Source organism: Triticum aestivum, chromosome 5D (genome assembly GCF_018294505.1).
Source record: "Triticum aestivum cultivar Chinese Spring chromosome 5D, IWGSC CS RefSeq v2.1, whole genome shotgun sequence".
NCBI classification, from domain to species: Eukaryota; Viridiplantae; Streptophyta; class Magnoliopsida; order Poales; family Poaceae; genus Triticum; species Triticum aestivum.
This window is the reverse complement of record NC_057808.1, coordinates 464,944,669-464,967,683: the sequence shown is the minus strand read 5'-3', so window position 1 is coordinate 464,967,683 and position 23,015 is coordinate 464,944,669.

Here is a 23,015-nt window from a genome sequence, read left to right as displayed (position 1 = left end):
CATCATATAGTCTTCTATGATTGTTAACACTCAGAGCATATTCTTAGAACAAACGTTTCCATCAGACACGAAGGAAGACGGGGTTTTAATAGTAGGATCTTTTACATTTGTGTCCCTAACTCGAACCCACTACTCATATTTGCCCCTAGTTTTGAAACGTGCTCAAATTTGCTCCTCTGCCGTTAGGTGCACTTACAGAAATGCCCTTCTATGCCGTTACCGTCCGGTCAAAGTGCTTTGACCGCTATCTTAATGTTTTCTGGACATTGTTACCCTTGCCTCCTTATGTCACTGACATGCGGGTCCCACACTAAAAAAACAAAAGGAAAAAAACTCTTTCTCTCACTCCTCTCTCACACATACTTACATGTGGGGCTGAAGTAGAAAAAGAAGAAAGAAAAAAGAAAAGGGAAAGCACTCACTCTCACCTCTCTCTCTCCTACCTCACGACGGGCCGGCCACTCTCTCCACTCCGGTGAACCCCGATCCACCGATCCGTGCCGCTGGCTTCCAATGCGTTGCTGCCCTCTCTCTCCCTCTCCCTCTTCCCCTTCACCCTCTGGCGCCGCCGTGTCCAGAAGAACTCCGATGATGCCATGACTTCATGCACGCGGCGGCAGTCCTCCCCTCGAAGAACCGGTGTTTCTTGGAGCTCTAACGAGGTGCCCTGACCTTCTCCACCAAAGATATTGACTGTATACGGACGTAGATGACGCCGTCGACTCCATCTTCTCCAACTCCGGTTGCCGCTCACTCTTTGTCCCCTAAATTCAGGCGCTTCAACCAACTGTAGAACACCCCGACCACCCTGTCATCTTCTCCATGACCTTGCGGCCCGATTCCCCTCTCCCCTTGCTCGATTTCATGCCCGGAGCCCCGCCCGGGGCCGGCTGCCATGAACAAAGCTCGGTTGGATCGGTCGTGCGCACACCCACCTACGCCTGTCGCGCCCCGGAGCGCCTCTCGCAGCTGCCCCGCACCTTGCTCCCTCCGACCATGGTCGTCCGGCCACCTACGGTCAGCCGCCAGCAAGGCACCGATGAGCTCAGCCATTCACGACCGGGCATGCGCTCCGGCGTGGACCGATGTTACCCTGATAGTGGGTCCATGGCCCACATGTCAGGGAGAGAGAGAGAGGGGTTCTAAGAGAGGATTATTATTATTTTTTATCTGGTTGGGTCCAGCTGTAAGTCACACAGAGGGGTGAGAGAAAGTATTTTCTGTTTCTTTTTTCCTACTTCAGCCCCACATGTAAGTTTGTATGAGAGAGGAGTGAGAGAATGAGTTTTTCCCTTTTATTTTTTAGTGTGGGACCCGCATGTCAGTGACATGAGGAGGCAAGGGCAACAATGTCTAGAAAATGTTGAGATAGCGGTCACAACACTTTGACCGGATGGTAACGGCACATAAGGGCATTTCTGTAAGTGCACCTAACGGTAGAGGGGCAAATTTGAGCAGGCTTCGAAATTAGGGGCAAATCTGAGTAGGTGGTTCGAGATAGGGACAGAAATGCAAATGGCCCTTTATATTTCACTTCCCAACTTGTTTATCTCAGGGATAATGTCAACAATAATAACTTATGATCACCTACATCCAACTGGATATATGTGCCTGGATCTTTCCCTACCACATGATGCTTGGCAAGTGGAGAATAATTAGGGTTGGAATGGAGATATATACTTTGACTCTTGCATAAAAGTAAAGACTGGAAAATAAAAGATAGGACCTTCGTAGAGGGAAGCAGAGGTTATCATGATCTCAAACAACCCTACAATCAAATACAAGAAATCTCTTGTGTCCCCAACACACCCAATACAGTTGTCAATTGTATAGGTGCACTAGTTCGGCGAAGAGATGGTGATACAAGTGTAGTATGGATAGTAGATACAGGTTTTTGTAATCTGAAATAATAAAAATAGCAAGGTAGCAAGTAGTAAAACAGAGCACAAACGGTATTGCAATGCTTAGAAACAAGGTCTAGGGTTCATACTTTCACTAGTGCAATCTCTCAACAGTGCTAACATAATTGAATCATATAACAATCCTTCAACGTGCGACGAAGAATCACTCCAAAGAGAACGTAGGACGAAAACGTGTATCAACCTATGTGCCTAGATTACCCTAATGTCACCACGGGAATCCGCAAGTTGGATACCCAAACATATATCAAGTGACTCAATAGAATACCCCATTGTCACCACGGGTATCCACATGCAAGACATACATCAAGTGATCTCAAATCCAACATAACCAAACCTCAAAGAGTAAGACTCAATTCATCACAACAAGATAGAGAGGGAAAAACACCATATGATCCAACTATATTACCAAAGCTCATGGTTACATCAAGATCGTGCCGGATCAAGAACACGAGAGAGGGAGAGATCAAACACATAGCTACTGGTACATACCCTCAGCCCCGAGGGTGAACTACTTCCTCCTCGTCATGGAGACCACGAGAATGATGAAGATGTCCTCCGATGATGGTTTCCCCCTCCGGCAGGGTGCCGGAAAAGGCCTCCAGTTGAGATCGCTTTGGAATAGAGGCTTGCGGCAGTGGCGTGGGAGTTCTTGGTTTTTCTAGGGTTTTCTATATTTATAGGAATTTTCGGTGTCGGTTTCACTTCAGGGGCCCACGAGGGAGCGACAAGCTCGGTAGGCGCGTCCTAGGGGGGCCAACCCTTGAGCTTGTCGTGTCCTCGTGGGTCTTCTGGTCCTTCCACGAAGCTTCGGGGGTCTCTTTTGGTCCATCAAAATTACCGTAAATTTTTAGCCCCATCTGTATCGTAAAACTCGATAAAACTTCTTCTCTTCTTTTTTTCTTGGGGAAACAAAATTTTTAGAGTTGGAATTAGGTCAGACGGGCGCCTGTGGGCCCCATAAGGCATCAGGGTGCGCCCTGTTGCCTTGTGAGCAACTGGTGGCCCTCTCCGGTGGATCTTTGTTCTAGTATTTTTTTACTTATTCCATAAAAAATCTCCAAAAAATTTCGTCCGATTCGGAGAACTTTTATTTCTGCATAAAAATAACACCATGGTAGTTCTACTGGAAATAGCATCAGTCCGGGTTAGTTCCATTTAAATCATATAAAAGTGCACCAAAACCATATAAAAATTGTTATAAACATGGCATGAATACTTCATAAATTATAGATAGTTGGATACGTATCAGCATTCCCTAGCTTAATTCCTGCTCGTCCTCGAGTAAGTAAATTACAAAAGAAATAATTTATGAAGTGTGAATGGTAGCATGGTGCACAAGTTTGTTCAATGACAATTTCAATCACCTTTTCTAGCATCATAAACAACAACTATTTCTCACAAAACTCATCATGATCAAGTGGCAATAATTTCACATGTTATGGTTCAAACAATGCATTCTCTTGAAACTTAACAACCTATGTTCTTAGTCACCAAACAATTTCAATGCATCTTATTTTCAGCAAAGTCTAAGTAAGAGCTCTACATACTCAATTATCATATAGTCTTCTATGATTGCTAGTACTCAAAGCATATTTCTAGAACAAATAGTATCCATCAAAAAAAGATAAAGATAGGGCTTAATGTTTTGCCTCCCAACTCATTTATCATAGAGATGATTGTCAAAAATAATAATTCATGATCAAATATATTTGAATGGATATATGTGCCTGGATCTTTCCCCACCACATGATGCTTGCCAACTAAAGAATGGGCTGGAATAAGAAATTGACTCAACAAAAATAAAGTTAATAGCAAAAGTAAAAGATAAGCCCTTCACAGAGAGAAGCATGGATTTGCAGATGTGCCAGAGCTCATTGCTTAAAACAGAGATGAATACATTTTGAGTGGTGTGCCTTTCCTGTCAACGTCACAACTAGGGTATTCAATATCTTCCATGCTAAACACATCATTGGCGGTTCCCATGCAGAAATGAAAAGTTTAACTCCCCCTCAACCATTCAAACACAAGCCATGGCTAGTCGAAGTCACGGGTGCCCTCCAAACTTTCAACTTTCCAGGGGGAGCTTTTGTTCTATTTTTTTCTTTTCGATTGACGGGACTGGGCATCCCAATTACCAGCCTCTCTCGTGCAAGGGCAAGTGAATAAACACCCATCATGAGAATAATCCACTTAACATGGAAGATATTGACCGCCCCGTCACTCCATGAGCGGTACGGGCACAAACAATATATGATTATTTGAAGGTTTTAGAGATGGCACATGCAAATTTACTTGGAACGGCAGGGTAGTACCATATATAGGTAGATATGGTGGACACTTATGGAAGAAACTTGGCTCAAGAATTTTGAATGCACAAGTAGTATTCCTGCTTAGTACAAAAGTTTTGGCTAGCAAAATATTCTAAACAAGCACGACATGTTGGAGGTTCCATAACAATATAACTTCGATGCAAATATACCCAACCATGACTCATTATGTTGTCTTCCTTGTCCAACTTCAACTAATTTGCTCAAGTTTGAAAATAATTAATGGGTATTCACAATCATAAAAGATGTCCAAGATAATATAATTGTATGTGAAATAGCTCTTCCATATACTAATCATTCATGAATTGCTTGTATGACCAATAATGTGATTATCAAACTTCAATAAATTTTACTTTCTAAACCCAATGTGAAACTACTACTAGGCATGATACAACCATATGAAGCACATATAATTTCAACTTCATGATATTTAATTCATTCAACAATTTACTCCTAGGATATAAGTGAAGCACAAGAGTAAATGACAAACTACTCCAAAAAGATATAAGTGAAGATCAAATGAGTAGTTAAACAATAAAGTAGCTATGTGAGGACTCTCTCTCATTTAAAATTTTTAGATCTAAGTATTTCGTTCAAACAGCAAACAAAAATAAAAGGGTACTCCAAGAATAGCACATATCATGTGAACAAGTAAAACTTAGGCTCAACCAAAACTAACCGATAGTTGTTGACAAAGAAAGGTGGGATGCCTACCGGGGCATCCCCAAGCTTAGATGCTTGAGACTTCTTAGAATATCATCTTGGGGAGCCTTGGGCATCCCCAAGCTTGAGCTCTTGTGTCTCCTTAATTCATACCATATCACGATTTCTCCTAAATCTTAAAAAGCTTAATCCACACAAAACTCAACAAGAACTCGTGAGATAAGTTAGTATAAATCAATGCAAAAACCTTATCATTCTCTAATGTAAAAAATTAATAAAATTGTAATTAAACATTGCATACTAAATGCCTATGCATATTTAATACTCCCATCCTCAAATAGAATCATTAAACAAGCAAACATATGCAAACATAATAGAATCTCTCTAAACAGAACAGTCTGTAAAGCATGAAGAAAATTCAAACTTATTTAACTTCAAAAATTCTAATAAACTACCACACTGTATAATTTTTTTTTATAGCTTATTGTGTAGAAATTTCAAGATTTTATCATGTCTGGCTATATAAGAATATTCAAGACATAACAGAAAACTTTCTGTTTTCAAACAGCAACATATAGACTTGCAGTTTGAGCATGGTAAAGGCTATACTTGACACTTTTATTGAAATAAAATATACAAAACACAATTGTAAATATCATCAAGAAAATCCTAATAAAATAAAATGACGCTCCAAGGAAAACACATATCATGTGACGAATAAAAATATAGTTCCAAGTGAGGTTACCGATAATGTTGAAGACTAAAGAGGGGATGCCTTCCGAGGCATCCCCAAGCTTAGATGCTTGAGTATTTCTTGGATATTACCTGGGGGTGCTTTGGGCATCCCCAAGCTTAGGGTCTTGCCACTCCTTATTCTCTTCATATCGATATCTCACCCAAAACTTGAAAACTTCAATCACACAAAACTTAACGAAACTTCGTTAGATGCGTTAGTGTGGTAAAGAGCAGATCATTCACTTTGGTACTATCAAGACAAGATTCATAATTGTTCTCACACAATGCCTACTGTATCGTGTTATTTCTACAATTTTTGTTGACCAATATAAGCCATAGAGACTATAAAACAGGCAAACTATGCATTGAAAACAGAATCTGTCAAAAAGATAACAGTCTGTAATGATCTGAACAAACACCATACTTATGTAACTCCAAAATTCTTAAAAATTAGGAAAGCGAAGGAAATTTGTATGTCGATCATCTATAAAAATTTCAGAATTTTATCACGTCCCAGTGAATTATAGTAATTCCAGCACTCAGAACAAAAGTTTATGTTTTTGCACATAATCAATTCAACTACCATCCAAACCATCCCAAAGGCTTTACTTGGCACTTTATTGAAACAAAACTGTAAAACAATATTACTACAATATCCTAATCATGTGAGCACACAAAAACAATAGGTATAAGTATTGGGTTGTCTCCCAACAAGCGCTTTTCTTAAATGCATTTTAGCTAGGCATGATGATTTCAATGATGCTCTCATAAAAGTAAAGAATTGAAACATAATGGGGCATCATGAAGCATATGACTAGCACATTTAAGCCTAACCCACTTCCTATGCATAGGGATTTTGCGAGCAAACAATTTATCGGAGCAAGAATCAACTAGCATAGTGTCGGAGTTATTGGCCATGGGTAGCCTCATCTGCCCACCATGGCATTTCAAGACATCGGGGCCGACTGCGCCCCTCAAGCCTCAAAGCTTGACCGCCGCCTTCTTGCAGTCGGCTGGTCCAAGCGGCCGGCTGGTGGAAGGCGGCGGACCCTAGAAGACGGCTGTGAAGCGGGTGGCCTCCTAGCAGGTGGCCTCCAGAGAGGCCGACTCCTAGGAGGCGACCCCAGGCGCCCTCAAAGTCTGTTCCCTCATAAATACGATGAGACGGAGCATGGCTACAGAGAGGCCTGCCACCCTCGAATCCAGGGCGAGTCATGGCCACAGTGTGCCGTACCAGCCGGAGATCTCCTGCGCGGCGCGACACTATGGCCCCTCCGCCCGTGACATCACCCAAGTCAGAAGGACCATGCTCCCATGACGGGCTGTCGGTACGGCCCGCAGGCGGCGGGCCCTACCTGCCCGTCAAAAGCCAGAGGGCGGCAAGCCCGGCCAGTCGGCTTGGGGGAGGCCCGCACCCAGCAGGCGGCCCTCCCCCTTCCTAGGAGTTTGTGTGCCATTAACCAGAAGAGACGGGGAATGGCTACAGTAAACGCCCGCCAGGCGGCGGAACTGTAGCCACATCCTCCCCGACAAAGCAAGCGTCATTAGAAGCACGACTACAGTGATGAGGAGCCGGCAAGGCCCGCAAAGCGGTGGGCACGGCCTGTCGGCCAAGTACAAGATAGTCGGCGGGGCCCACCAGTCGGCGGGCCCCAGCAGCCAGCGGAGAAGCCGGCCACAAGAGACACTGACGGCCTGGGCCTACACCCGGCTAGTTTACCATTGTACGCCTGGGGGTAGGCCTATATAAACCCCCCAGGGCACCCATGCAAAGGGTTCATACCCTTAGATCACACAACCACACACATAGAGAGAGGAAAGAGCTAGCCCTGCCCTTCTTCCTCCTCTAGCAAACAGCTCAAGGAGCATCTTGTAGCTACTTGTTGAGATAGTGAGCATGCGGAGACCCCGCAGAGCAGGACTAGGGGTGTTATCTCCTAGGAGAGCCCCGAACCTGGATAAAGTTCACTGGCGTACGTGTCTATGCCTCATCCCGCTTCCTCGCACCGACGACATCTTACTATCCCCCACCATGATAAGCCACCCGTTGGCATATGTCGCACCAAAACCCCGACATTTGGCGCCCACTATGGGGCTAGGTGCACCGTCGTCCGGAGATCTGTTCTGGACGGGAACCCTCTTCCTTCCTGCTGAGTGCAGCCAGCTCGGCACGCCAGACGGCGTTTACGCCGACGCGCTGCATGGCGCGGAGGTCGCTTGCGCGGCGAGCTGCCTCGCTGATCTTGTTGGCGAGATCCGCCTCTCCGACGAGCCTGCATCCGACGCAGGCACAGATGGCCCCGAGAGCCACCTCGTCAGCCTCCTCGACCAGCTCCGCATCGCCAACGAGCCAGCTTCCGACTTGGAGTCGATCGGCTCCACCGACCCAATGCTCGTCGACCCCGACACGGCGTCACTCGACGCGTTCCCCACCAACGTGGTGGTCATCGATGACCCTCTCCCTCGTGCCGACAGCGGCGGCAGCACCCGTCATGGAGGTGCTCATCATCAGCCATGATGGAGCTTCTGGTGACGGTGCCCGAGATCCGCTCGAGGCGACGCTACGAGACCTGTCTGCACTCATTGCAGAAGATGCCGACACCGAGACGCTGGAAGCTCGGCGTGTCTTGCTCGTCGAGAGCGCCAAGAAGCTAGCCAGCATGAGACGCCTCTCGGAGGCTTACCAGCGCGAGATGGACCGCGTTGTTGGCGGCACGCCGGCTCCTGGCAGGCCCAGGCGCATCGGCACGGTCCGGCAACACGGCGCGGCCATTGCCAGCATGTTCGGGGCAGACCGCCCTGTCTACGCCACGCCCATGGAAAACATACGAGCTTCCCAGGCGGTAGCAGACGAGCTGGACAACCTCGAGGGCGACGAGCATCGCCACATGACGGAGCGCGTCCAGCGGCTCATTGACGCGGCTGCCGAGCAGCAAGAAGCCGGCTGCCGCGCCGAAGCACCCAACCGGCGGAACGACGACCCGCCTCCTCGCCGAGATCAAGGCGCGACATCCCGGACGCCAACTGGCGGCGCCCGCGGACGACGAGACAAGGAGCTGGCTGCAAGCCGCAGCCGGACGCACATCTCCATTGAGCGCGACCAAGACGGCCGCCCACGAGCGGTGGAACGACCGTGCGACTATCAGCCCCCTCAGCGTAGAGAAAGGCGCGTCTCCCCGCCGCCTGTTGATCATCCGAGCCTCGGCGGTCGGCTTGGCCCCCAAGAAGGAATCGGAGAGAATGATGCCCGCCACCGGATCGACCGTCTCAATCGATCCCTGGCGCTAGAAGAAGAAGACGCGCTGGGCCCGCCTTGCTTCGGCCCCAGAATCCGCGATGAACCCTTCCCCAAAGGGTTCACGCTCCCAAGAGACACGTCCAAGTACAACGGGTCTGTGAAGCCGGAGGACTGGCTGGTCGACTACTCCACGGCCGTGACCATAGCAAACGGCAACAAGCGCGTTGCCGTGAAATATGTTCCGCTCATGGTCCAGGGCACCGCCCGTACATGGCTAAACAGCCTGAAGCCCCGCAGCATCAACAGCTGGGTAGATTTCACTGAAGCCTTCATCTACAACTTCACCAGCACATACAAGCGGCCACCCAAGCCCTGCCAGCTCTCCCTGTGCGTCCAAGGCCCCAACGAATCGACTCGCGACTATCTCACGTGTTGGGCCGAGCTACGCAACTCTTGCGAAGGCATGCACGAGGTGCAGGCTATCGAGTACTTCACTGCCGGGTGCAGAGAAGGCACCCTGCTCAAGCACCGACTCCTCTGCGATGAGCCGGCAACCCTCGACGAGCTGCAGATCATAGCCAACAAGTATGCCACGGCCGACTCCTCCATGAAGACGGAGATTCAAGTTCATGCTTCCGGCAAAGTGGCTCCTCAGGCCCCTCGGACTCCGGCTGGTGACACCAGCCGGCGGCAGCAGCAGAATGGCAACAAGTGCAAGGCGCCACAGCCGGCTTCCACCATTCGGCAGGTGGCGACAGTCGAAGCCCAGCAGCCGGATGGGCAGCCTGCTCCCAAGCGACAGAAGGGCAGCAAGTCAAATTGGTTGCCCGCCTTCTCCTATGAGCAAACCCTTGATGCGCCCTGCAAGTTCCACAGCGGCGCGAAGCCGTCCAACCACACCACTTGGAAGTGTCACTGGCTCACCCAAATCTCCAAGGGCGAAGGATTGCTGCCTCCTCCGCCTGCTGGCCAGCCGCCACCGCCTCCTCCTCCGCAGCAGGCGGCCCGGCCAGTTGCTACTATTCAAAATGAGTACCCAGAAGAGCAAGGAGCCTACGTCATCTTCACCAGTGTGGCTGACGACAAGCACAACCGACGCCAGCAGTCCCAAGAGCTGAATGCTGTGGCTTCTGAAGCCCTAGAGTTCATGCACTGGTCAAAGAAGTCGATTAGTTGGAGCCGAGCTGACCACCCGGAAGTGATGCCTTCCCCGGGTTCCTACGCTCTGGTGTTGGATGCCACCTTTGCTACAGAAAGACGAGCAGCTCGTTTCTCCCGAGTCCTGATAGATGGCGGTAGCAGCATCAACATCTTGTACCGCGATACCATGGAGAAGTTGGGCATCAAGTAGAAGCAGCTCCAGCCCAGTCGGACTGTCTTCCATGGCATAGTGCCCAGCCTTTCGCACTCACCAATCGGCAAGATCAAGATAGATGTCCTTTTTGGAGACAAAGATCATTTCCTCCGAGAGCCCGTCTGGTTTGAAGTAGTTGACCTCGAGAGCCCTTACCATGCACTGCTTGGCCGACCTGCCTTGGCCAAATTCATGGCGGTACCGCACTATGCTTACCTTAAGATGAAGATGCCAAGCACCAAAGGGATCATCACCATCTCCGGAGATTACAAGAAGTCATCCGCCTGTGCAGCTGCCAGCAGTCGGCTGGCCGAGTCCCTTGTGATTGCTGCCGAGAAGCGACTCCTTGACCGGGTTGTGGCCATGGCTGGCAAGCAGCCGGACATGTCCCCTGATCCCAAGGAGTCGGAAGCTGAAGGCTCCTTCAAGCCGGCCAAGGAGACAAAGAAGATACCATTGGACCCAGAGCACCCGGAGAGGTACGCTGTCGTAGGTGCAAACCTCGACAGCAAATAGGAAAGCGAGCTCGTCGATTTCCTTCATGAGAATCGGGACATCTTTGCATGGTCTCCTAAGGACATGCCGGGTGTTCCGACGGATCTCGCCGAGCACAAGCTACACGTTCGACCTGATGCAAAGCCGGTCAAGCAACCCCTGCGCCGCCTGTCAGAGGAGAAGAGAAGAATTGGCGGTGAAGAGATAGCCCGGCTCCTAACAGCCGGATTCATTATGGAAGTATTCTATCCGGATTGGCTGGCCAACCCAGTCCTTGTGCTGAAGAAGAACAACAAGTGGCGCATGTGTATTGATTATACCAGCCTCAACAAAGCTTGCTCCAAAGATCCATTTGCCTTGCCACGGATCGATCAAGTGATAGACTCCACAGCCGGATGCGAGCTGTTGAGTTTTTTGGATGCATAGTCAGGGTACCACCAGATCAAGTTGAACCCGACTGATAGGTTGAAGACCTCTTTCATCACGCCATTGGGAGCCTTCTGCTACTTGACGATGACGTTCGGCTTGAGGAATGTCGGCGCCACGTTTCAGCGCTGCATGTAGAAGTGCCTCCTCAAGCAGCTCGGCCAAAATGCCCATGTCTATGTGGACGATGTCGTGGTGAAGACGGAGAAGCGTGGGACCCTCCTAGAAGATCTCAAGGAGACTTTTGAAAATCTGCGCCGGTTTCAGATCAAGCTCAACCCAGAGAAGTGCGTGTTCGGAGTACTAGCCGGCCAGCTCCTTGGCTTCCTGGTCTCAGAACGCGGCATTGAGTGCAACCCTGTGAAGATCAAGGCCATCGAGAGGATGGAGAAGCCTACCCGACTAAGAGACATCCAGAAGTTTACCGGCTGCTTGGCATCCATCAGCCGCTTCATCAGCCGGCTAGGCGAGAAGGCCCTTCCCCTGTACCAACTCCTAAAGAAAACCACTCACTTCGAGTGGAATGACAAGGCGGATGAGGCTTTTCTCCAGCTCAAGAAGATGTTGACCACGCCGCCTGTCCTGGACGCGCCGGCTGCTAAGGAACCCATGCTCCTCTACATCGCCGCCACCAGCCGGGTGGTCAGCACAGTCATAGTAGTTGAGCGCAAGGAAGACAGCAAGGCTCTGTCGGTCCAGAGACCGGTGTATTACTTAAGTGAAGTGCCATCGGCTTCCAAGAAGAACTACCCCCACTACCAGAAGATGTGCTACGGCCTGCACTTTACCGCCAAGAAGTTAAAGCCCTATTTTCAAGAGCACCCCATCATGGTTGTTTGCACTGCTCCGCTTGCTGAGATCATAGGCAGCCGAGATGCTTCAGGCCGAGTGGCCAAATGACCATCTATTTGGCCCCCTACACCATCTTCTACCAACCTCGCACCACCATCAAGTCCCAAGCGCTGGCCGACTTCCTCGTTGACTGGGCCGAGACCCAGTACCTGCCGCCAGCGCCGGACTCCACCCATTGGCGGATGCACTTTGATGGTTCGAAGATGCACACCGGTTTGGGAGTCGGCATCGTCCTCACCTCTCCCAAAGGTGACAAGCTCAGATAGACATTTCAAATCCATTTTGCCGCCTCCAACAATGTGGCCGAGTATGAGGCACTAGTACACGGACTCCGACTTGCCAAAGAGCTCGGCATTCGCCGGATTCTGTGCTACGGTGACTCTGACTTGGTGGTCCAACAGTCGTCTTGTGACTAGGACGCCAATGATGCAAACATGGCAAGCTACCGCTTCCTCGTCCAGCAACTCAGCGGATATTTTGAAGGGTGCGAGTTCCTTCACGTGCCATGAAACGACAACAAGCAAGCAGATGCCTTGGCATGGATGGGCTCCACCCGGCAAGCCATACCAGCCGGCATGTCCCTCCAGCGCCTCCTCAAGCCGTCCATCAAGCCTTCGCCAGAATCAGATTCTATCTTCGTGCCGGCTGCTCCTGAAACAGTCGGATCCGACTCTAAGGCCGCAGCAGCCGGCTCGGGGACTTCGGCACGCGGCTCGGGGACCGCAGCAGTCGCACCTGGCCCGGGGACTTCACATCCCGGCCCGGGGACTGCAGCAGTCGGCTCGGGGACTTCAACGACACAGCAAGTGGCGGCCGACTCCAGCCCACCTCCCAACTCAACCAGCCCAATACAAGTGGCAGTACTGACAGTGGAGGAAATCACAGCACCATCATGGGCTCAGCCCATCCTCAACTTTTTGGTGAACAAAGAGCTGCCAACTGATGAGATCTCGGCCCGACAGGTGCAACGTCGGGCAGCAGCATACACCATCGTCAACAGGGAACTCGTGAGGCGCAGTGCCACTGGTGTATACCAGCGTTGCGTAGAGCCAGAGAAGGGCCAAGCAATCCTCAAAGATATCCATCAAGGCGAGTGTGGCCACCACGCGGCCTCAAGATCACTTGTTGCCAAAGCTTTTCGCCATGGTTTCTTCTGGCTGATTGCTCTGGAAGACGCCAAAGACTTGGTCAAGAAATGTAAGGGGTGCCAGAAGTTCAGTTCCAAGCAACATTTGTCAGCTTCTGCACTCAAGACCATTCCCCTTTCCTGGCCTTTTGCCGTTTGGGGACTGGACATGGTGGGACCGTTCAAAATAGCATGCGGCGGCATGACTCATCTGCTTGTCGCCATGGACAAATTCACCAAGTGGATTGAAGCAAAGCCAATCAAGAAGTTGAACGGTCCGACTGCATGACTTTCATCGCAGACATCACCACTCGGTACGGCGTACCTCACAGCATCATCACCGACAATGGCACAAATTTTGCCAAAGGCGCCTTGGTCCGTTTCTGTGCGACGCAGGGCATCCGACTGGATTTAGCGTCCGTTGCCCACCCACAGTCAAACGGCCAGGTTGAGCAAGCAAACGGCCTCATTTTGTCTGGAATCAAGCCCCGACTGGTCGAGCCTCTGGAGCGATCGGCCGGCTGCTGGCTCGATGAGCTGTCGGCCGGCTGCTGGCTCGATGAGCCGTCGGCCGTCCTCTGGAGTCTGTGCACCACTCCGAACAAATCAACCGACTTCACACCCTTCTTCCTCGTGTATGGTGCCGAGGCCGTCATCCCAACTGACATCGAGTTTGACTCACCTCGTGTCACCATGTACACCGAGGTGAAGGCAAAGGAAGCACGAGAAGACAGCGTCGATCTGCTGGAAGAGGGCCGGCTGTTGGCACTCAGTCGGTCCACCATCTACCAGCAGAGTCTACGCCGCTACCACAGTCGGAAGGTCAAGCCAAGATCCTAACAAGAGGGAGACCTTGTGCTCCGGCTGATCCAGCGAACAGCCGGCTAGCACAAGCTCTCGGCCCCTTGGGAAGGCCCTTTCATCATCAGCAAAGCCTTGGGCAACGACTCCTACTACCTGATCGATGCCCAGAAGCCTAGGGCGCGCAAGAGAGACGACTCCAGCAAGGAAACAGAGCGCCCATGGAATGCAAATCTTCTTCGAAGATTTTACAGTTGATGCAGTATGTACCATGCTACCTTTTGTATTAAGTACGAAGACTTCGGGTCCTTCGAGGAGCACTCGAGGGCTACCCCGCTTTTATCTATATGATAAGTATAATGCCTATGAATGTGTTATTTCTTTCCTCCGCCTGAAACCGGGTTCGATCAGTCGGCCCGGGGGCTTGCCGCCATGTATTATGTCAGTGTTTCCTGCAGTCGGACAAGTAATGTGCTGGCACCTAAGCCCTCTCTCGCCACAAGCCGCAGCTCGCAGAGCGACTGTTCGCTTGGCGAGAGTTAGAGGCAAGAAACAAGTGCTCACATGAAAAATGGCTAAGGACCAAAACATTGACATAAGACAAGCCGACCCCTCGCCTCGCCGACCGGCTGATGAACAGCCGTCCGGCCAGCTTCCCACTTAGCTTGCAACGTACTAATCGGCTAAAGTACTTGTCCTCCCAAAATGGTGAAGTACTTGTCCAGGCCGCAGTCCGCAGAGCGGCTGTCCGGTGGCAAGTAGGTAACCAAGGGAGGGCGGCAAAGGAAAAGGCCAAGGAACAAAAAAGCAAGAAAAGTCGGAACTCGGTAAAAGCACTGCTTGTGCGGGAAATAATTTACAGACCAAGAGGCCCTCGTCCAACATTCAACATAGTTTGAATACACCCCGCGGGTGGAATTGTGCAAATTTAACAAAAGTTTGTTGAGAAGACTACTAAGCAGGAAAAGCTATGATAAGTTGGCGGCCTAGACCAAAGGAGTAGCAGGCGAGTCCGGCAGGTTGGCGGAGTCGGGGGCGCCGGCTGGTGGAGTGGCTGGCTGGCGAGTCTCGGCTTGGTTGCCTTCGGCGTGCTTGCACGCGGCTCGTTGCTGGAGGCGCGGTCGAGCTGAGGCTGGCCGTCCGCTCCGACCTCCGGCGCGCCGTCTTCATCATCCTCGTCTTCCTCATCTTCCCCTTCGTCGCTGAAGTGATGACCTCTACCGAGTCTTCGCCATCATCCGGGTTCAGTCCGAACCATTCTGGCGGCGCCTCGCCGCCATTTTCGTTTAGCTCAGGGACGAAGACACCGGTGTTGGTGTACTCAGCGATCGCGGCTGCACGAAGTGTGAGGTCGCGCTCCACCGCCACCAATTCGGCACTGGCTTCCTGCCGAAACATGGCCAATTGGGCTAGATCTAACCCAGGATACCACGCCTTGGCGAACTCCAAGGCCCGCCGCGCTCCCGCTCGGGCTGTAGAGCCCTTCCATGCCTCAAGCCGGCCGGCAGCCACTTCCAACCAGTCGGTAGTCCGACTGGGGGTGCGTGGAGCTTGCCTGTCTGGCCAGAGGGCGGAGATCGCCTGAGCCCCAGCACGCTGTAGCCGGCGGAGCATCCGGTTGGCCGGCTGGAGATGAGCCTGCATACTAAGGAGCTACTCGCCAAGGGTCCGAGGGGCGTCGGCAGCAGTCTCCGCGCCTTCCGCCCTTCGCTCCTCGCGACGAGCCTCAGTGGCCTGGTTGGCGGCGATGGAATTGCCGGGGAAGAAGTCTGCACAAGCAAAGCAATAAGTCAGAAATCAGAAGCTAGCGGCCGGCTCAGTTAACAGCCGACAGCTGAGAGAAAGAGAAGAAAGCTCACCATCGACTATGTCTTCAATCTTGCCATAACCGGCAGTCAGCGCCGCCTTCATCTCAGCCCAACCTGTGCGCTCGGTCCCAAACTCAGCTAGGAGCCTGGCTTCGTTGTCCTCCGCCTGCTTCAGGGCCGCCTTGTGAAGTTTCGCCTGGTCCACTAATTCCTTGACCAGGCGGTCGCGCTCCTGGGCCACCCGGTTGCACTCATCCTCCTCGGCATGCAGCGCGGTGTTGGCTTCGCCCAGTTGCTGCTGCAGGGTGGCATTGGCTTCTACAGGGACAAGAAAGAAAAGATATCAACAATCAAGAAGGAAGAAAAACAATTGCCGGAAGATCTGACCCGACTGCTCCGCAGTCGGCCCGCATCTCGGGGACTATAGCCCGCAGGTGCGCTGACGCGCCCCCGCAGAGAGAGAAGATGGAGTGCTTACTCCGACTTTCCGTCAAGTCGGTGGTCCGTCGGTCCAGCTCCCGGACATTGGCATTGAACGTGGTCGCGCAGATGTTGTGGTAATCCTGCAACAAAGCAACAGAAAGAGAAGTAAGTCAGAAGCCCAGAACCCACTATGAAGTTCCAGGCCGCCTGCTCATCAACCGGCCCAGAACTCGGGGACTACACCCAGTGGGTGCGCTGGCGCGCCCCCACCAAAGATTACAGGAATCAAAAGCAAGAAGCAAGTCACGTACCTGAACGATGGCCCGCCCCTATACCTGGCGCGCCAAATGTCGGATTCAGGGCTCCGCAGACCCAAGAAAGGTTCGAACCCTGGGGCGTGTGCGAAGAACTCAACTTCTCGAGCCAACCAACTCGTCGCTCTCACGGCCTAGATCGATGAACGGGAAAGGAAAGAGACATAGCAGTTTACCCAGGTTCGGGCCACCTTGCGGTGTAAGACCCTACTCCTGCTTTGTGGTGGATTAGCCTCATGAGGGGCTGAGGATGAACTAGTAGGGGGGGAAGAACAACCTCAGGAGGTCTGTTCTTGTGTGGATGTGAGCTAGCGAGGTTTTGGGTTGGATCCCTGATCTTCGGTCCCCTCCTTTGGTGGTGGCTAAGCCATATTTATAGTGGCCTTGGTCCTCTTCCTCCGAACGAAGGCGGGAAGGGATCCCACAGTGGCCAATTTTGAAGGGGGACAGGTAGTATATCTTATCCTGACGAAAGGTAGTCTTCGCCTGCAAAGCTTCTGTTCGTGACGTCGTGGTGGGCTCGGCGATGACATCCGTCCTGGCGGTCTTGGTCTTGTTGCACGGGAATGGAAACCTGTGGCTGATTCCTCGGGACTCCGCACCTGCGCTTGCCTCCTTAGCACCAAAGACGAAACCTGCTGCTCTGCGCCCGCCTGGCCTTGGTCGTCATGGCTTGCGTCACCCGAACCTCATGAGATGGGCGCTTGCATAGGAATCTCTGCTCCTCAGGAGCCAGCCTGAGGAGGCCGCTCCCTCCGGAGGTCTTGGCATCATCCGCGTCGCGAGGGTCTTGTCTTGAGGGTGCTGAAGATGGGTCGTACCAGGCCGTCGATGGAGCCCAGTCGTGGGCTGCAGGCAGGCAAGTCTGGGTACCCTGGTTCCCAGAACGCCGACACTTAGAGAAATAACTTTTGTGGGTGGAAAATACTTGGCAATAAAAGCATCCGTACACTTATCCCAAGGAATACTATTTCGAAGCAAGGATGAAAACCAAGTTTTAGCATGATCTCATACTGAGAACATTCAATCTAATAATATCGTTATCCACATCTTTTTTTCTTTTGCATATCGCATAATTCAACGAAAGTATTAAGATGGGATGCAACATCTTCATTAGGACTACCAGAAAATTGTTCTTTCATAACAAGATTTAGCAAAACGGCATTAGAATCACATGACTCCGCACTAGTGGTGGGAGGAGCAATTGGAGTACTAATAAAATCATTATTATTAGTATTTGAAAAATCACACAACTTAGTGTTTTCTTGAGACATAGCGATAAAGCAAGCAAATGAGAAAATAAAAATATTTTTGTGTTTTTGTAAAAAATAGAAGCGGGGGAGATGAAAACGAGAGGCAAAGGCATAGAAGTGTTTTTGTGTTTTTGTAAAAAAATAGAAGTGTTGTTCCCTTTGTCATCGGTATGTTACTTGCCCGAGATTCGATCGTCGGTATCACCATACCTAGTTAAATCTCGTTACCGGCAAGTCTCTTTACTTGTTCCGTAATGCATCATCCCGTAACTAACTCATTAGTCACATTGCTTGCAAGGCTTATAGTGATGTGCATTACCGAGAGGGCCCAGAGATACCTCTCCGATACACAGAGTGACAAATCCTAATCTTGATCTATGCCAACCCAACAAACACCTTCGGAGACACCTGTAGAGCATCTTTATAATCAGCCAGTTACGTTGTGATGTTTGATAGCACACAAGGTGTTCCTCCGGTATTCGGGAGTTTCATAATCTCATAGTCAGAGGAACATGTATAAGTCATGAAGAAAGCAATAGCAATAAAACTAAACGGTCATTTATGATAAGCTAACGGATGGGTCTTGTCCATCACATCATTCTCCTAATGATGTGACCCCGTTCATCAAATGACAACACATGTCTATGGTCAGGAAACTTAACCACCTTTGATTAACGAGCTAGTCTAGTAGAGGCATACTAGGGACACTTTGTTTTGTCTATGTATTCACACATGCATCAAGTTTCCGGTTAATGCAATTCTAGCATGAATAATAAACATTTTCATGATATAAGGAAATAAAATAATAACTTTATTATTGCCTCTAGGGCATATTTCCTTCAGTCTCCCACTTGCACTAGAGTCAATAATCTAGTTCACATCGCCATGTGATTTAACACCAATAGTTCACATCACCATGTGATTAACACCCATAGTTACATCGCCACGTGACCAACACTCAAAGGGTTTACTAGAGTCAATAATCTAGTTCACATCGCTATGTGATTAACACCCAAGAGCACTAAGGTGTGATCATGTTTTGCTTGTGTGATAAATTTAGTCAACGGATCTGCCACATTCAGAGCCGTATGTATTTTGCAAATTTCTATGTTTACAATGCTCTGCACGAAGCTACTCTAGCTAATTGCTCTCACTTTCAATATGTATCTAGATCAAGACTCAGAGTCATCCAGATCGGTGTCAAAGCTTGCATTGACATAGCTCTTTACGACGAACTCTTTATCACCTCCATAACCGAGAAACATATCCTTATTCCACTAAGGATAATTTTGACCGTTGTCCAGTGATCCACTCCTGGATCACTATTGTACCCTCTTGCCAAACTTATGGCGAGGTACACAATAGGTCTGGTACACAGCATAGCATACTTTATAGAACCTATGACTGAGGCATAGGGAATGACCTTCATTCTATTTCTATTTTCTGCCGTGGTCGGGTTTTGAGTCTTACTCAACTTCACACCTTGCAACACAGGCAAGAACTCCTTCTTTGACTGTTCCATTTTGAAGTACTTCAAAATCTTGTCAAGGTACGTATTCATTGAAAAATCTTATCAAGCGACTTGATCTATCTCTATAGATCTTGATGCTCAATATGTAAGTAGCTTCACCAAGGTCTTTCTTCCTTTCAAACACTCCTTTATGCTTTCCAGAAAATTCTACATCATTTCTGATCAATAATATGTCATTCACATATACTTATCAGAAAGGCTGTAGTGCTCCCACTCACTTTCTTGTAAATATAGGCTTCACATATACCTGTCAGGGCGCGCCTGGAGGGCCTGGCGCACCATGGTGTCTTGTGCTCACCAGGTGGCCCCCCTCCGGTAGTTATTTCCTCCAGTATTTTTTATATATTCCAAAATAATTCTCCGTAAATTTTCAGCTCATTTGGAGACGTGCAAAATAGGTAACTCTGGCGTAGCTTTTTCAAGTCCAAAATTCCAGCTGCCGGCACCCCCCTCTTTGTGTAAACCTTCATATTATGAGAGAAAAGGCATTAGAATTACTCCATATAGCATTATTATGCATAAAAACATTGAAAATAACAGTAGGAAAACATGATGCAAAATGGACGTATCACTTGCCACTGGTAGCCTCCTTAGCTTCCTCCTGCTCTATAGCATCCTCCTCATTGGACGACCAATCATAGTAGACCTCACTGAAAGGACGTTTACTCGGGGAAGGTTGGATGATAAGGTGCTTGGTGTGAAGCCTTCGGGGAGCCACGAAGAACTTGGTGATCTAGAATACCTGGCGGAAAAACAACCCGGAACAATAACAAAGGAGAAACTTGCAATACGGAGGTCTGCTACTTGTGAGTTGCTTTGGGATTTTCCCCGAAGAGGAAGGGTGAAACAATATAGTATTCCCTCCGTCCCAAAATTCTTGTCTTAGATTTGTCTAAATACGGAGATACATCCGTATCTAGACAAATCTAAGACAAGAATTTTGGGACGGAGGGAGTAGCTGATAAGTATAATTATGACATATTCATGGCAATGATCATGTATATAGGCATCACGTCCGTGACAAGTAGACCGAATCCTGCCTGCATCTACTACTATTACTCCACCCATCGACCGCTATCCAGCATGCATCTAGGGTATTAAGTTCATGACAAACGAAGTGACGCTTTAAGTAAGATGACATGATGTAGACAAAGTAAACTCAAGCACTATGATTAAACCCCGACACTTTACCCTTAATGGCAATCCAAATACTTGCCTCGCTACCCCTTCTGTCACTAGGTGAGGACACCGCAAGATTGAACCCATTACAAAGCACCTCTCCCGCTGAAGATAAATCAATATAGTTGGCCAAACCAAATGGATAGATCAGAGAGAAATACAAAGCTATAACAATCATGCATAATAAAGTTTATAAAAGACCCAATTAATTTCAATGAATAATTTGATCATAAACCCATAATTCATCGGACCCCAACAAACACACCGCAAAAGAAGATTACATCGGATAAACTCCAAGAAGATCGAGGAGAACATTGTATTGAAGATCAAAGAGAGAGAAGAAGCCATCTAGCTACTAGCTATGGATCCGCAGGTCTGTGGTGAACTACTCACAAATCATCGAAAGGGCAGCAATGTTGATGCAGAAGCCCTCCGTGATCGATCCTCCCTCTGGCAAAGTACAGGAAAAGGCCTCCAGATGGGATCACGGAAGAACAAAAGCTTGCGACGACAGAAAAATTGTTTCGGGCGGCTCTCTGGGGGTTTCCCAATATTTGAGAATTTATAGAAGTGGAACTAGGTCAGACAGAGCCACGTGGGGCCCATAAGGTAACATGGCATGCCTACCCCACTAGGCGCATCCTGTTGCCTTGCCGTCTCCTCATCTATCATATGGACTCCTCCCAAAGCTTCTAAGGTCTCTTTTGTCCAGAAAAAAATCTTTAAAAAGTTCCGTAGCATTTGGACTTCGTTTGGTACAGATTTCCTGGAAAAACCAAAAACAAGCAGAAAACAACAATTGGCACTAGGCACTGAGTTAATAGGTTAGCCCACCAAAATGATATAAAATTGTATAAAAAGTATTCGCGATTGATAATATAATAGCATGAAACAATAAAAAAATATAGATGGGTTGGAGACGCCATGGATAAAAAATTATCGGCGGCGGGGGTGACCATTTGCGTCCGCGACTCACGTCCGCCGTCGGCGCCATGGATCCGCCCGGGAGCTTAGCGCGCGGGCTCGTAGCTTGCGGATCCAATTGGTCCCGGCGATTGTGAGTGGCACACGTCGGGGGAAGAGGGCGGCACAGCGTTGCTTCGGCCGGCAGGGAGAAGAAAGGGGCGGTGGGAAGAAGAAAGGGGCGATTTTGGCGTGGAGTAGGTTCAGGTGACACTCATGCCGGTTTGTGTGCATTTCGTAGATGGATTGGAGTTCGTCCTCGTCGTCTTTGTCCAATGATTCATACATAGAAGATTCAATCCTCGATGACGATGACGACAACCTAGTGTTGTTGCACCTCATCGATGAATTCGAGGCGGGGCCAAAGAAAAAGCGGCACAGATCGACGGTCGGCCGGCTATGCATTCACTGCAACCAAGCTCTCGGCGACAAGATGCTCATGAAGGACTACTTCGCCGAGGTACCGACATATCCGGCTCACCTCTTTCGTAGGCGATATTAAATGCGCATTCAATTTTCTTCCGCACCGTCAAGGCTTGTGAGCAAAATTGTCGTTTCTTCGCCCGGCGTAGGAATGTCGTCGATTTGATTGGTTTTAGTGCATATCAAAAAATGTCGGCGGCGATGAGAGTGATTGCTTATGGTGTTCCGACCGACTATGCGGATGAATATCTTCGCATTGGCGAAGATACCACCATCAAAAGTGTCAATGTCTTTGCGAAGACAATAATCCGGGTTTTTGGCCCAGAGTATCTTCGAGCTCCAAACGAAGAAGACACAAAGAAGCTCATGGCAATTATCACAGCAAGGGGATGGCCGGGCATGCTAGGTAGTATTGATTGCATGCATTGGAGGTGGAAGAGCTGCCCGGTGGCTTGGACAGGGCAATACACCGGCCACAAACGTAAACGAACCGTCATGCTTGAAGCCGTTGCTTCACATGATCTTTGGATTTGGCATTGTTTCTTTGGTTTTCTGGGGTCTCTCAATGATATCAACGTTTTGCAGCGATCTCATTTATTTGTTGAGCTAGCTAGTGGCAAAGCATCGCCTTGCAACTATACAGTCAATGGCCATGACTATACCATGGGGTACTATCTTGCCGACGGTATTTATCCATCATGGTCAACTTTGGATAAGACCATAAGTGACCCCAAAATCAAGAAACACATTTTTTGCCGAAGTACAAGAAGCTTGCCGAAAGGATATTGGGAGGGCATTTGGTGTGTTGCAAGCTCGGTTGCCATTGTTCGAGGTCCTGCTCGTTTCTGGGGTAAAAAATTCCTGTGAAACATCATGACTGCTTGTGTAATTTTACACAACATGATCATCGCGGATGAGAGGGATTTGGACTTGGAGTACAATCATGATAATGCTGGTAGCCGTGTGAAGCCTGTCAGGGACGCAGATGAGATCACCGCATTTCTTGAGACCTACCGGGAGATCGAGAACTGTGATGCACACAACCAACTCCAGCATGATCGTATTGAGCATTGGTGGCAACTCTATGGGGGGAGATAGATCCCCATCTGTATGCATCTCTATTCGTGTGAGATTCGAACAATTTGGTGTTGTAATAATTAATTAAATTTGAACATTTTTTCG